The sequence below is a fragment of the Ambystoma mexicanum genome, chromosome 4q (genome assembly GCF_040938575.1).
Source record: "Ambystoma mexicanum isolate Mex_15411 chromosome 4q, UKY_AmexF1_1, whole genome shotgun sequence".
Taxonomy (NCBI): domain Eukaryota; kingdom Metazoa; phylum Chordata; class Amphibia; order Caudata; family Ambystomatidae; genus Ambystoma; species Ambystoma mexicanum.
Window position 1 is genome coordinate 680150343 of NC_090928.1, and position 17089 is coordinate 680167431.

Sequence of the window (17089 nt, forward strand, 5' to 3'; positions counted from 1 at the left end):
CCCAGCTCTGCTGGAACCCACAACCGATTATAATCAAAGCCAGCCCAACTATGGATCTCTTCAAAGGCCGGCTTAAACTTCACTTAATTGCTAAAGAGGGTGCTCCCTCGCCCTCTTCCCCCCATCCTTTCTACCTGGCCCCACCACTGCCTCCGGTGACGCTTAATGTAATTTTGTATATTTATATAGCTGAAACACTATCTCAGGTCACCTGTTTTCTTATCTATATATGTTTCTGTTTGTATTGTTTTGTCCCTGGTGTATGTCCCACTGTTTTGTATCCTCAAACTGGCTCACCACTTGTTCTCATCTTTGTGCTACAGTACAGGCACCCTTCGTGGGAATGCCCTCCTCATCTGTAAATGTGTTATTGTAAGTAAGTTATGATCGGAATTGACATACCCGTTATTCAAATAAATACAAAAACCACCAATCAAATTGGGTAAAAAGAGAAATGCCAGGGGATACCAGTGGCTGTCCCTGGATATCCCAGAAATGACATTCATGCTGGAGGATTCCCTGCGGCTTGCCCCTTTCTTGACTTCAAGATATTTCTCCCACTGACATTCCAGCAAATAATCCATTAAGCTGGATAACGGTTTTCCCACTGTGTGCATTGGACGGTCTAGCTCACTGAAACAAATAGGAGGCTGGAGAGGAGACAATTAAGAGGTAAAAGAAACTACGATGACCTAACTAAAAGCTGAACAGAATAAACCCTTTGTGTAAATTAGTTACCAATTTTTATTTTTTGTATTTGTTCTACTGGGTCCATGTCTGAGCAAAGATCAGCTAACATACCGAAAAACAGAGAAGGATCAATGGGAAGGTGCTTGAAGGACAGACTAAGTACTCAAACTCATTGGCTGATAAATCCCTGCAACCCAACTCCTTTTAACTCTTTCCGGTAATGCCTTGAACTTTAAGAATAGGGTTGCATTAATGTTTACGGAAGGGCTGTCTAATCCCAATTAGAAAACTAAGGGCGAAAACACAATCTACATAAATGTTAAGGAATGTATACAATCAACCATCAGATATCGGGTATAAGATCTGAATATTTAACCGAAGTATATAGTATTGAATTGAAGCGTTTCATCATGTACTTTTGTTTCAATGTTTTGCCGACAAACTACTATATGAGCTCTTGGCATGGCTTTTCCTCAGACGAGTGTGTATGTAGACTTTGTTTAACCAAAGTCGACACATCCTTCTGGACTGCCCTACACTGTCCCAGAACTACTCTAGGGGATACATGGGTTTCATCACTGTAATAGACAGCATACGAAGTGACCAATTTTGGTCTACACTCTACAGGGCCAAATCTGTTATTACCGCGGCTGCCCTTTCAATAAGAAATATCGTGAAAAATAAATTTCTCTTGGCTAATGGTGATACATCATAAACCATCTTAAAAAATGCTTTGCAATGTAACTAAGGCAATACTATCTTTTGCTTTATTTACTTACTGAAAACAAATTTACTTATTTTTTTATGTTGTGTTAGTTGTGTAGTATATTCGTTTTTATTCAAAGTTGAATTTTAAAATTATTTAATTTCTCTTTTAATGTGATAAAGATATGTGCTTAAAGTTGTGTAACTTAACTCAATGGACAATAAAAAATGAAAAATCTGAAGGCCCATGGGTAACAATATTTGATATAAGAATGTATTACTGTACACAAAAAATCATATATTCTTACCACATTAACACAATTATATGTGCCACACTTTCGTACATCAATATAAATGGATAAAGACAGGTTCCGATAAAGAGATTTATTACAACGACATTTTCACAAACCGTAAAATACTGCTCAGGGTTAGACAAATGAAAAGTGCTGGTGAAAGAATATAAAAAATATAACAGCAATGTTTGTACAATATTTCTTGTGATACACATAGCCAAAATACATTGAATTACATAGACTCACAAATAAACCACAGCATGTCTTTAGAGTAACATTTATTTAACCTTTTGCCTATGGCATCATACTTGGATTTAACCAGCTTAAATAGTCACACAAAAAACACACATGTTGTGGCCATCATTGGTTACGTTGCATGACATTATGCACAATTTAGTTTGTATTTAATAGGATTGTTACAATGAAGGAAGAAACTAGGATATTGCTGCTAATGTAAATGTTTCCTGTTATGGAATAGATTTTGTAGGGGATTCTCCTTCAAAAAATAAACCTTAGAAACTTTCAGGAGAATATTTTTTTTTAGAACTCGGAGCCAATATTTCCAAAGGGAATTGGATTCAGGCATAAAGTACTTCTTGTAGGGCAAATCGAAGAATCACGGCATCTCTTCCAGGGAATGCATCAAAAGATTAAAACTACACTCAGTATTTTCTGTTAGGTCTTTTCCAACCTTTTCTAGGAGAGGGACTTAGCATTCCAGATGTGCGATTTTGAACAATTTGCCCAATGCCTGAATTACTGTCTGAAAGTGGCTATTTCAGTTGGAGACCAGAGGAAGACTCCCACGTTCATCACTGGGGGGGGGGCGGTAATATTTGACTACTAACTTGAATCTTGGACTCGACGCAGCTTGGTCCCTGTACTGTGCTGGGTACAGTTGAGAAGGGTCCATTTTGAGAGTCAATGAATGCTATCACTTGACAAGGAAATAACTAGGACTTTCGTTATTTTATTAAAAAGCCTAAGGCAAAGACTGGACAGTTTGATAAGATTAAACACTGATGAGCCAGTCATTTTCAGAAAATGGTGCATTCCCCGTCCGTGCAGATGGGCATTCACAATTAATAGCTTTTGTCAAACACATTCAGGGTATTAAGCCTGGAGGGAAGACATTTCTATTGAGAATGTTGTCCTGCCACAGTGAACTTCACATATTGGTGATATTTTTCATGTGGATATATATATATATATATATATATATATATATATATATATATATATATATATATATATATATATATATATATATATATATATATACACACACATATACACATACATACACACACACACACACACACACACACACACACACACCTTTGAGGTTTAAAAACTCAACCACTCTTCAAATTACATTGCCTCTGGGATTTGCACTGGGGGTAGCCATGGACTATCTACATACGTATACATTGGTTTATATTGTATAAACTGAGAATTGGCCTGATTAACTACGAATCCCAGATTTCTTAGAGATGGTGCAAATTCTGGCGTGAAAGCATTTGCTTTCTAGTTTTCAAATGCTCACAGGTACTTTTGGCTTCTTGGAGCAGCTCTTACATTTCTGAAGATATGGGTGGTACAGAGGAAAGATTTGGAGAGACCCTCCAATTTGATGTTATCACGAATGCATCCACAGTAATAATTGTTGATTACTGGTGAAAGGATAGTCTTAAACCCACTGGGGATGGCTGCTCTTCAATATTTAGAGAATGTGCATCTGCAAAGGAGAGAAAAGCAGACAGTTTTGGTGACCTCTTTCTTTCCTGTAGCAGAGGTGGTACACGGCTTTGGATTAGAACATCTCTGCTTGCCTGGGGCTACCTTTCTGTTTTCTTAAAGTTGTCTTGCTTATTGCATACTTTCACTGCTGAGTTATTATGCATTCCTATGCAAATAGGACAAACCTACTCGCACTTGCCACTTAAGAGGATACATGTCTAAAATACTTATTAAGAGCCAGCTTTCCTTTAATGAGCACAACAGGTGGCACATTTGGGTTTAGCCATCGTGATATTTGTTGTGCAAGTCTGATGAACTTGTTTAACGGATGGGGAGAATATGATTTTAGAATGAAAAAGCAAATGTAAGACCTTAGCTTGCATACCAGTATAAAAAAAACAGAAGTGTGCAAATAAATATTTCTCCGAATATGAACTGAGCTGCGATTCATAGAAGCTTCTTGGAGGCATACAACCTTCTTTAACCAGATCAGCAAGGTAAAAGGGCATAATGTAACAAAGATGTCACACTTTTGTAAACTATAAAACACATCCAACACAGTGGCTGTACTTAATTGCCTCTGTGAAAGGAAAGCATTACAGTAAAATGTCTTGCCATGTGATTCAATTATCTTTGTTGCGTCGCTTTGTCAAGCACAGAGGGAAGAACTCGAAGCTGGTCTTTTACCTTTACTTAGATCAACCGAAACCACTGCAGATTGGGAGGGGGATTCCCACTGCAATAAGCAGGTCACTATTTCAGGTTTTGTACTTGGTGCCTACATGTTTAGAGATGGGAGGCTCTGAATGGGGCCTCACCCAAGCTGCCAAATACTGATCTATAGCAATAAGGGCTCAAAGTAAGCCAGGCTAGAGAGTTAACCTGTTTGGGGACATTTTGCCTGACAAATCACTTCCAGTGACTACATTGCTTTAAACGTGGTCACATAAAACTGCTTACATGGTCAAAAGGCTCAGATTTTCCATCAGAGGATTCTTAATTTGGTAGATTAAGTAGAAATGTCAGGTTCTTGATAATTGTCAAAGGTTGTACCCTTCCGCAATGTGGCGTTTGCTCAGAAAAAGGACCAGGATGACTCTCAACTGCTCTGCCACGACCTTCCGAAAGGGCTGAGATAAGGGACTGCATTAGAACACCCTTGTGTTGTAGCCATATCATAAACCCAGATCAGAAGTACCTGGATTAGCGTCTTCTTTGTCAGCAGACAATCAAGGAGATACTGTTGCCTTTAGCTGAGCAGACCAGTAGGTAAAATGGTTAAGGTAGGACCCAAAGTACTGTATAATTGTAAGTATTCAGAACAACCACAGGTCGTGGATTGTGAACAGTAGTTAAATATAGAGGGGGCACTGGGTGTTGTTTGCAAGCTGCGGTATACTCCTATTTGGTGATAAAACGAAAATCCTCTTCCTTTACAGGTGTACTAAAAGATCTCTCTTTAGGAACACTGAAACAAAACCTCCATCACCCTCAGAATCGCAAATGAATATAGATTCAAGGACGAGTGCCAAAGGCTGTAGTTCTTGCTCACCAAAGAAGGTGACCAGAAATTATGTGCTTGAGTGGGGTGGGGGTGCGGCCACTACTGTTGCAGTTTCCATTACCACTGAATACATGTGTGTGTGCCCTTTCTCTTTATTCTCCTTTTTTGCATGCTTAGAGGCGACTGGTGAGTTCTTGTGCGACTAAGCCTCGAGCTCAACCAGTTTTGCACCTTCAGGTTTTGCTCATAAGTTGCTAGACCCTCAAAAGAGAATGTCTTCACCACTGAGCGAGAGCAAAGTCCTCTCTGCTTTCCATGGGGGTGGCATATGGAGCGGGTGACATGAGTTAAGAAACCAATTGAACCCCAGTGGCCTCTGATCCTGTTCAGAATGCATGGAGGTAGGTGCACATGCCTGTGATACCTTCAGAATGTTGGTTTGTGGCTGAGACTAGGGGGTCGTTATAGTCGAAAGTGCGCTAGTCGACCGCCAAAGGTTGTTGCGATACAAATGATATCTTGAGGGTGGGATATGCTGCGTCATAACACTTCAACTGGTACCCCCCCAAGTAGGTACCAGAATGCATTGACTGAGGAAAGAAGATTTGAAGTTAAGCTCGACGTGCAAATACCATGTATTGAGATCAACGTTGTTTCAAAAAAGTTCTTGAGAGAAAGGAGTTCATTCCGATTGAGTCTTATACTGTGCCAAATAAAGTCTTTATATTTATTCTGATTTATAGTAGTGCACCAGCCGACACATGTTTCGACCCTCCGGGTCGTTATCAAGGCTGTACAGGTAGAATTAATTCAATAAACAGAAAACAGTACATTTCAACAAAGAAAATAGGGTAAAGTAAAAAATAATAGAATAAATTAAACATATCATGGGGGCGTTAGATATTATTAAGTGAGATAATCATGACATGGAAAATGAAACAGATACGTTATGGAACACATTCATCAAACCATTGATAGGTAAGTGAAATAAAGTAGAAAGTCAAAAATGTCATACAAAAGAAATGAAAACCATACCATGGTTCAGATGGGCGATGGATGATGTCACAGGGGTTGTAGTGACCATGGCAAAGGAAAATCAAATGGAATGAAGGGTACAGAGTGAAAATGGATACATTAAGCAAATGGTACCTAGTTACAGAACTTTTACAATAGCCAACATATGGGATCATCACATGGGCATAGAGCAGGCAAAAGGAAAATCTATGTATAGAAGGGGTAGGCAGGCCAATAGATGGTGGAATTGCAAGTTGCAGAATAGATGCGTAAAAATGGATAAGGAAAGAACCATGTGTGAGTTAAGAAGCAAATGTTATCAGCACTAATGGGAACAATTGGTCACACCACGTGAGTCTTGGGAGCACCCAGAATTGTGAAAGTGAAGTTAGGGATGGGAGGTGTAAATGCCAGCTAATTTGTGGCTGAGTAGTAGAAATGGAGTAGGAACCATATGTAAATGGATGTAAGATACAGTGATTCTTTGTAGGCTGAATAGCCACTTAAAAGATGTAATCCGGGTCAGTGCAAAGTGCTGACAACCTATATAGAAATAAGCGACAGGTGAACTAAATGTTGGCAACAGTGGAAGAAACCAGAGCGTGTGGTTAAGGGGAGGAAAACGTAGCTTACCCTGATGGTAATTGTTCAGGGTAGAAAAAATACAAGTTGAGGTCTGGTCATTCAGTAAGTGGGTCTGCAAATTCAATGAAAAAGGTGGTCATGGATAAAAAGGAAATAAAAGTACGTGGAAGTTCAATCAGTAATACTCGGAAAAAGATATATGGAGAGATGCCTAAATGCCATACCTGTTTGAAGGGTGAGATACTGTGATTCGGGTCCTGGGGCCTAATTCCCGTTACAAAGTAGTGTTCGTGCCGCCGCTGGAGAGCGGTAGACACTAAGTAATGGCTCTGGGCGCAGGCTGAGACGTCAGGCGCTGGTAGTGCGTGTGACATCACACGCCAGTGATACGCATGACATCAAACGCATGTTAAAAATAGTGACATCATGCGCATCACCACGATCGCGTCTGGATCAGTTTGCGAAAATAAAAAGTCTTGTGAATTGGTATTGGAGTTGAATATTCATGAAGCACAAGGTTGTGCAATGGTTGTAATTTAAATGTGCAATCTGGATGATTGGTGACAATGACAGTCTATAAATGTAATGTGGACAAAGAGTCCTGTAGTAATGGCCAGATGAGATGTTCCCATATTATGGATATAAGTGCACAGAGTAATGAATAAGTAATAGCAGCTGTGATGTTACTAATAGTCAAATTGACAAAATACTTGTATAAGTATACATGTATAGAGATAGCAGGGAGAGGCTGTCATGAGTATAGGTTGGCTCAGTCCATTACAGTGATCTGGGGCAATATCCGATAATGCCAGAGAAAGAACTGACATTATTGATAACAGGAGGTATATGCAGAATTAATTATAAAAATACATGCATTTCATGGTCTGTATTGAGGCCTATGTCAGTACAGCGAAAATGACAAATTAGCTTGGATTCAAATTGCCCGAGTTTAAGGCATGTGTTGCCACCTCGTTTACCACATTTTACTCTGCTCAAACCTATCAAGCGAATATCTGCTTTGTTGTTCATTTGGTGTTGGGTTTGCCAGTGCGTCGCCAGGGGCAAGTTGGTGTCAATTTTGTAGAGACTGGAATGATATTCTCTAATGCATATTCTCAATTGTCTAATAGTGCTGCCTATATATAGTTTGTGACAAACACATAATCGCATACACAACTGAGGTTGATTTACAATTGATGAAGTCCTTGATTTGAATTTGTGTCCCACTAGTATCAGCGAATTCTTGACAGTTGTGATGTGCATATTGGCATTGGTTACAGTTACCACATTTGTAAAAGCCAACAGGCTGTTTCAACCATAGAGATGAAGTTCGTGTCAATAGGATCAAAAAGGAAGGACTAAGTTGATTCCGAAGAGTGTTGGCTTTGGTAAAAAGTAAACTTGGGCTTTTCCGTGAAATAGGGAACAAGATCAATATCCAAATGTAGTAAATGCCAATGTTTGGAAGCAAGTTTGTATAAGGTGGACGAATCCTTTGAAAACTGCATGATGATTGAGATGATTAATTGCTGAAGTATTTTGGGTAGATTTAGGAGTTAATATTTCTGCACTGTTAGTTTTGGAGTATTTATGTAATGCTTTGTGCACTGAAGTGTGCGGATAGCCTCTTGGTTTAAAGCAGTTGCTCAGTTGGATACATTCTGTTTCATAGTACTCAGTTTTGTAACAGTTTTGTCGAGCCCTATAAAATTCACCCCCAGGAACGTTAAGGATAGTTGCTCTTTGGTGACTGCTCCTGGCGTGCAGAATGGCATTAACTGCAGTAGGTTTTCTAAAAGTCCTGGTTTGTAATTGGTTGTGTTCTGCAAAGATTTCCAAGTCTAGAAAAGTAATTCTGGTAGGACTGGAGTGCCCAGACATAGAAATGTCAAAATTGTTGCAATTGGCAAATGTCACAAATTCATCAAAAGAGGTGCTGGTACCATTCCAAATAATCAAAATGCCATCAATATACCTCTTCCAGCAGATAGGTTTGTTGTGGTATGCAGTGTTGTTGAGAATATGAGTCTCCTCATAGTGTTACAAAGATATTTGCTAAAGGTGGTGCGAATTTAGCACCCATAGCCATGCCTTTTTGTTGTAAATAGCAGATGTTGTTAAAGAGACATGCGTTGTTGGATAGAGCAAATCTAAGAAAAGTCTTAATCATTTGGATATTGTAATAGTGAGACACAGATGAAATGCGGAACACATAGTCAACAGCCTGGATGGCTAGGTCATGTTTGATGTTGGAATACAATGCCGCGACATCTAATGTTGCCAGGCGAAAAATCAGGTTGCCAGACTATACCATGTAAAATTGGAGAACTTGTGTATTGTCTCTAAGATATGTGCTCATTTGTAGAACAAAAGGTTGAAACACTAAATCAAGATATTGTGATATCCCTTCTGTCACCCACCCGATGCCACTCAAAGGGTCTAACTTCTGGTAATTCTGAGAAATGTTTATGTATTTTCAGTAAGAAATACAGAGTGGGCATTGTGGGGTGTGTAATTAGCAGGAAAGGTTTTTCATCATCAGTAAGATGACCAGAAGTGTGCCACTCATTAATAAGGGATTGTAAATCTTGTGTGATTTGTTTAGTTGGGTTTTTAGTGAGTTTAGTGTAACTACCTGGCGTGTCTAAATGTTTAGTACCCATTTTGATGTAGTTGTCGGTATTGAGGATGACAATATTGCCCCCTTGGTCAGCTTCTTTGATCATAATAGTGGGATCATCTTTCAATTGTTTCAGAGCTTGGAGTTCCCGTGTATCCAGATTTTTACGATGACCGTTTTTTCCTGGTTTAGCCAAGATATTATGTATGTCTTTAGTCATGGCCGCATGGAAAGTATCAATAATATTGTCTGCACTGAAAGACGGTGTACATTTGGACTTGGGTTTAAGTTCTGTCATAGTTATGTGCCTGTTCTTAACTTCAAGATCATCAGTTGAGTTCTGTCTGGGACAGCATCCATAGAGAGAGATAGAAGTGGCTCTATATTGTGAATGTCTGTCAGAGTAAGTGCTCAAGGGTGGTAATGTGGGTTTGGAGACCTAGGTTTTGACTTGAGTGGAAAATAATTTCTTTAGTTTTAATTTTCTGATGAATTTGAACAAATCGATTTGGAATTGAACATAATCTGTGCTGTTGGTGGATGCATAGGAAAGACCTCTGTTTAGAACTCAGATTTCATCCAAGGTCAGAATGCGATGGGATAAGTTAACCACTAAGTTGGAATTAGTCATGTGTTCAGTTATTTCCTTGCATTGGCCCTTGTTAGGATCCCCGTGCGGCCAGACTCTAAGTCTGGTCCTACATTGGCGTTTGCCTCCTCCGATACCCCTAACATGGTAGTTATTGTTAGCATATTTGGTACAACAGGATCTCGAAATCTTACTGGTTTGGTATTGTATGTCTGTTGGCTGCCCTTTCTGTAACATTGTATCTGTTCTGAAAAACCCTTTCCTGTATTGGGAATCTTATCAGCTTTGGCAGATTGCTCATTGGGAATCCGTGTTTCACCATCTGAGTCTGGGTCTGAGCTGTTTGGGCTAGTATTAGCTGTGCTGCTCTGTGATTTGGAGGGAGCAGTGTCATATTTGGTTTGGAATGTATATACTCTATCTTGTCTGTAGTCTTGATCGTCTCTAAAATATTTGCGAAATTTCCTTAATTTGATTTCGTCTTGGTATTCTCAAAGTATTTCATGAATTTTTTCAAAATTCTTTACTTTAGTAGTTTCTAGATTGGGCATAGCTTTGATTTCTTCCTTTAAGCCCTCAATTTGGGATACAACTCTGGTGTGTTCCCTTTCTGCATGCATGATCAATAATTCAAACATTGGTTTGTGAACTTTATGTAAGATTGGTTTCCCATTTGGCTGCTAAATCTGCATCTTCTTCATTGGTGAAATTGGGAAAGATAAGAATACATAAACCTCTCAGTATTTTATAATTTTTCAAATAATTTGCTAGAGATGCCTGCTCCTAATATTTGTTGATTTCTTTGTTAGATAATCTCTCTAATTTGAACAATTTTTGTCTGAGTGTCTCAATTGAACTAAGATTGCTCCTGAAAGCATTGGCTGTACTGCCACGTGGTGCAAAGAGGGCAGCTCGATCTTGCTCTCGATTGAGTAAACAATCTGCCATTTTGTTCAGAAAAATTGATGCGGTTGTCAGCTGCATGATCAAAACGAATGAGAAATCTGTGGCTGAGACTAGGGGTCGTTATAGTCAAAAGTGCGCTAGTCGACCGCCAAAGGTTGTTGCGATACAAATGATATCTTGAGGGTGGGATATGCTGCGTCAAAACACTTCAACTGGTACCCCCCCAAGTAGGTACCAGAATGCATTGACTGAGGAAAGAAGATTTGAAGATTCAATAAACTTCGTTCCATTTGATTTTCCTTTGCCATGGTCACAACAACCCCTGTGACACCATCCATCGCCCATCTGAACCATGGTATGGTTTTCATTTCTCGTGTATGACATTTTTGACTTTCTACTTTATTTCACTTAACCATCAATGGTTTGATGAATGTGTACCATAACCTATGTTTCATTTTCCATGTCATGATTATCTCCCCTAATAATATCTAACGCCCCCATGATACGTTTAATTTATCCTATTATTTTTGACTTTACAATTCCCTATTTTCCTTGTTAAAATGTACTATGTTTTCTGATTATTGAATTACTTATACCTGTACAGCCTTGATAACGACCCGGAGGGTTTAAAGACGTGTCAGCTGGTGCACTACTATAAAACAGAATAAATATAAAGACTTTATTTGGCACAGTATAAGACTCAATCGAAATGAACTCATTTCTCTCAAGAACTTTTTTGAAACAACATTGATCTCAATACATGGGATTTGCGCGTCGACCTTACCTTCAAATCTTCTTACTTTCAGAATGTTGTTTGCAAGTAATCCAGGATCACGGGTCTCAAGCCTTACAGCTCAGTATTTTCTCATCTGAGAGCTACTTAAATAGACAGGACTTCCTTACCAGTATGAATAGGCAGTGACAACCTAGAAACAAAGTGATCGCTTCCTTCCCATGATGAAATCAAAGGTAACCATTCAGTGCGCGATTCTTTAACAGGCACTGGAGATGGTTTCTCAGTGCCGTTGGTTACTTCCCAGCTTAGAAGGGGCAGGGACTCGCTGGGTTAAAAGGTATTAAAAAAAAAAAAGACACTCAGGCAGTGCATAACTGTCACAAACTGCTGTCGGATACATTCCATCACCAGCAACATGTATGGCAAAGGGAGACTTTTTTTTAATTCAATAAAAAAATTAAGTATTATTGCTTCCTTCAATAACAAGAAGACTGCAAAGCCTTCTCGCAATAGATGGATAAAATAGGGTCTAGCAAGAGGCTGTTGGTGGTGCATGAATAGGACTGGACCCTGGATGTGCGGATGGGTGCCGGAACTATGCATTTCCCAACTCAAATATAGTGGGTTTTTTGGAAGCTCTGTGCAGTCCTGCTTGCAGTACAGGCAGCTTCCTATCAGTCATGAAGGAGCGATAGCTGGACATAGAAGAATTCAGAGGTGCCTCCATGAAAAGCCGTGCAGAAAATGCACAACTATTTTTACAAATGTCTGAATTTCACACTGTTGCAAATATTTCAGTGGTCTGTGTTGAGCTTGTTAATACGTTTCAATTTTATGCATATAGTGTGAATATTGTGAAGAAACAAAATGTTGAGGAAAAAACAAAAAGGGAGGGATGCAATTAAGACAAGAGAATAATATGCTGCATTTTGAATGGGTTGGAGAATACATCTCTCAAACCCAAGTGATTTGAGATGTAGACCCCTCACAGCTCTAAGCACACGGCTCCTGTACAAATACTGTTCACAGCATCTCCATCTCCAGGTATCTATCATTCCAAGTGCACATATGAATCACCTTATAACCACTACACAGATCAAATATAGCTCATCTATGCTAGTTGGTCACAGTCTGGGTTCTCACCTTTCCAGTCCATTTTCAAATTCTCTTAATTTCACTTCTACCCGGGCATCGTAATTCCAAACATTTCTCTTGGGTGGTGCCACTTAATTTTGCCTTTAGTTTGTAGTTTACTTACTGTGTCCATCCATGTTTGAGTGCCCCAGAAAAGTCTTCTTTCTTTACCTTCTATATTTCCTCTTGTACTTTACTCCCCTCGGTGGTCCTTCTCCTTGGGCCAAATACTGTTTCACATTTGTTTTTTCTTCAAGGAGTGCAACAAAATTTGGGATCACTCTTTCATCCCTTTTTATTATGCTCCAATTGCTTTAATTTTTTGTTATGGTCTTAAAGTCAATTTTCTTTATACTTCTTTTCCTACACATTTTACAAGTTTAGAGATCGCCCCAAACCCCGGTACACTATTTTAAAATACTCCGGACTCGTATGTAACGTTTTGTTCATCATGCACAGCTCTTTGGTGAAAGTGCTGCACAAATGATCAGGAGTCCACTAGAGTGTGACAGAGCTTTTAAAGCACACATTGAGGACTAGTTCAGAAACATGAACTCAATTATTTTAGTCTACAGAGCTCACACCGATTTTAATTTGTGTGCCAATCCGATTGATAATTCAACTGACCCATCTGCAAATATTGCATTTGAACTGGGGGTAAGTCAGCTTGTTACTAATAAATGCATTCAAAAGCACCAAGCCAAGGACGGATTCTCTGCAGCATGGGATCAATGAACTCCTTTTCCACAGGTTGGGTTGTAATGACCAAAACTCTGACCATCACTCTGCTAATTATCCAGTTTACTAGGCTTCTATCCCAAAGTGCATCAATATGTTAATAAGCCCTCTGTGTCATAGTATTAAAGACCTCATTTAGGTATAAGTTGATCCCATTGATCACTCTGCTATGATCAATTACACTGCATGGCGAGTCAAGGATTAGTCTGTTGTGACTTCAAACCAGGCTGCTGGGGATCGCAAGTAGCCATGCACCAAGACAAAAAGGTTGAATTGGCTGCTCTGGCACCAGCTCTTTATATTGGGTCAGGTCATTGGATCATTTGGTCTATTATAGAGTGTGAGTTTGTGGAAAAAGGAGGATTAAGATACCTTGCTCAATGTTAAAGCCACTGCGAAAGCCCACACTTTGCCAGTGGTTGGGAAAGAGGAGGACCCACCCTACTCAGCTTCAGACAGATGGCTGCCCATCTGATTATCAACTTTGCACCTGTCCCTGAAAGAGGAGTAGTAAACTAGCCAGATGGATCAGTCCCATACCACGACTGCTGAATCCACTGGCATGCTGTTCTAATTGTAGGACTGGGTGCCAAATGGGACCAATTTACTTAGCAATCAAGTGACAAGACTACATCCAGGACATTAAAGCACTCTGGGCATTCACATATGAAAGCTTGAGGATGGTGGGAAGGAGGCAGTTGGGCGCAAACCCTAATAACCAGGAGTTTCAGGGGCATGTAAACCTATCACATGATGCTCAATTTAGCTAAGAAACAACCCTTGCTCTGTAAATTCACAAGAAGGTTAATACAAATACAGAGAAAATGTCAATCCATGTGCACAGCAGAGCGCTGACAGATTGAGACAAGACCTTCATCAACTGGAACTCTAGAGAGATCCCCCGGAAGGCTTTCCTTGGGGGTCCTTCTGCAGAAGAATTGTGGGAATTAGCCTGTGGGTGGGTCGAGGTCTAAGAATGAGATTTAAAATTCAAAAAGGAGTATACTTGCAGGCTGGAGAAACTCAAACAATACAGCTGGTTACCAACAACAGACCCAGATGCAATCGATAATGGAAGAAAAGGAAACATCAGTGGAGTAACTTTGCTGAGAATGTAGGGGGGGGGACATGACATCTGAAGAAAAGGTGCCCCAGCCAAATGAAAGGGGACAAAATGTTGTGCCATGAAAGTTGGGGGGGGGAGACAAACACCTGTCCCCCCCTAAAATTACACCCATGCGAAACCTGCATGTGAAGCAGATATGGCTCCTCCTCACCTTGCAGTAGCTCAAACAGCGCAAACTTCATAATGCCAATGGGGACAATGGCAGAGGAAACAAACTAGGAGACCACCACCGGCCCCAGTTGTGGGGGAGGGGGGAGATCACATTACGTGGAGAAGAAGTGAAGGTCTAAAGTGCCAGGAGTGGCGTTTTATTTTTACAAAAGCAATACTTTTACTTGGATGGGAGTACCCACGTGTGGGCAAGGGAGGAGATGGCAGTAAGATCTGGGGAATGGGAAGAATTAGGGGAACTAGTGTTAATACGTTTTGCGTCCGTCCTCTCCATAACCTCCCCCACAAATGTTTAACCTGAAGTTTATGCATGCCCGGAGGTTTATGCTGGGGCATGGGAGCATTGAATTACTTAAGTAGACTATAATGGGAAGATTATCCACAATTAAGGACTGTACTTTCATGGAGAAGGAATGCTTAAACTGAAAAGTGAGATATAGTGGAAACAGTTCAGATGATTCGAATTTGATTTTTTTAACACGCACATCCCAGTGGGGGAGCCTGGCAAAAAACTGCATCTGGGCGCAGATGTGATAGAAAACATATAGGCATGGATTACTTGCTTTAGATTTGCCTGGAACATTTGAACAAATAAGTTTTCCATTGCTTCCTGAAGATGGGTAGAGAATGAATTTGCTGTAGCATAAGTGAGTTCCAAGCTAGGGGGCCCATAAGAGAGAAACGTCTGTCCCCCTCCACCATGTAGTAGTTCTGGAGGGGAGATCACGAATAGGCCTTTTTCCATAGATCGCAAGGAGCAGGTGGAACAATGAGCTATGATCTTAGATGATAGATAGGTTGGGACGAGGCCATGGATACACTTAAAAACAAGACATAGAATCTTGAACTGGATCTGCTGGGAGCCAATGAAGGTCGTTTTCCAGGGCAGCGTGAAAATCAGTCGCACCGTAGAATTGTGGGCAACCTGGAGCCTGTGAAGCTGATACTTCGGTATGACCATTAGGAGGACATTGCAGTAGTTTAATTTGATGTTTATGAGAGTTCCCACCACAATTGGGTGATCATTCACAGAGATGAGGGAGAGTAAATGCTTAAGAAGATTTAATTGGAAATAAAGAGACTTGATAATCTGATTAACTTGTAGGTTACAACTCATACTGTACTGCCAAATGCAACTACAATTACTACTTGGCAGCAGTTCCAAATGAAGTTGGACAGGGAACTGGGTGTAACAAACAAGCTAGTTTGAATCATTTCGTTTTTGAGGGGCTCAGTTGGAGTTTATTTTCCAGCATGCAGGTTTGAATTTTGTCTGCGCATTTTAAAACTGGCTCCACTGCCTCAAGTGGTCGCTTTAACCAGACGTAGATCTGCATATCGTCCTCATATGAATGATAACGCAGGTCAAATTGGGCAAAGATATTAAGCAGTGGGCGAATGTATACATTGAACAATAGCAGAGACAGATAAGACCCCTGAGGCACTCCACAGGTTACTGGCAGTGAATCAGACATGTAGGAACTTGCCATGACCTGTTGAAAGCAATCGGTCAAGAACAAGGTAAACCATTGGGGGGCTTCTTCGGATACATGTGCCAGTGATGACGGTCTTCATTTGAGGATGCCAAAATCGACTGTCGAAGGCTGCCGACAGACCTAGCGGGACTAGCATGCTGATGTCACCATTGTCGGCAGTCTCGAGAAGGTCGTCCCAGATGGCAATTAAGGCCATCTCAGGGCCGTGACCTGGTCTGAATGCAGACTGAGGAGTTCAGGATGTTTTATTCCAGAAAATCCTGCAAATGTGTGGTCATAATTTTCTCCGAAATGTTGGCAGGCCACAAGAGACGCTCAATGGGATAGTTGGACAATGTTTTATGGTCCAATGTAGGCTTTTTCAACAGAGGAGTGAGACAGGATTTTTTTTTATTCTACAGGCACACAGCCTTGAGTTAGCAATGCAGTCACCAAAGCCTGAATGTCGCCGCTAAGGGTGTGCACACATGCTGTTTGGCCAAAAAGGATGGGATAGGATCATAGCTGTGATTGGTGGGTTTAAGGTTACTTATCAATTTCACAATACTTTCTGCAGTAACCAATGAAAATGCAAACCAAGGCACAATCAGAATGAGGGACCACTGCTTGTGCATCGATGTTAGTCCTAAACAGATCCATTTTTTAAGAGAAGATATTAAAGTCATTGGCCATCTTTGGAGATGCCGGGATACTGGCATTTGTGCAAGTAGGGTTAGTGACATTTCTAATAGCCCTAAACAGGCCTTTGCGTCGGTTACCCGCGTAGTTGATCTGTTTCTGAAGACAGTGATTTAGCTAGCAGAATGTCTTCCTTATATCTCTTCAGAGCACGCTTAACCTTAAGGTGGTCAGTATTATCACTAACCTTAAGCCATTTTCTTTCAGTTGTTCGGTATAATCCCTTAAGGGTTTTCAGTTTGTCATTATACCATAGATTGTTGCTGCCTTAACCTTTTTTAGAGGAGCAGTAATATCGCAGTTTTCTTGGATATTCTTAATGAATCATTTCTTGGTCCTTTTCAGCATGGAAATAAAACGACTT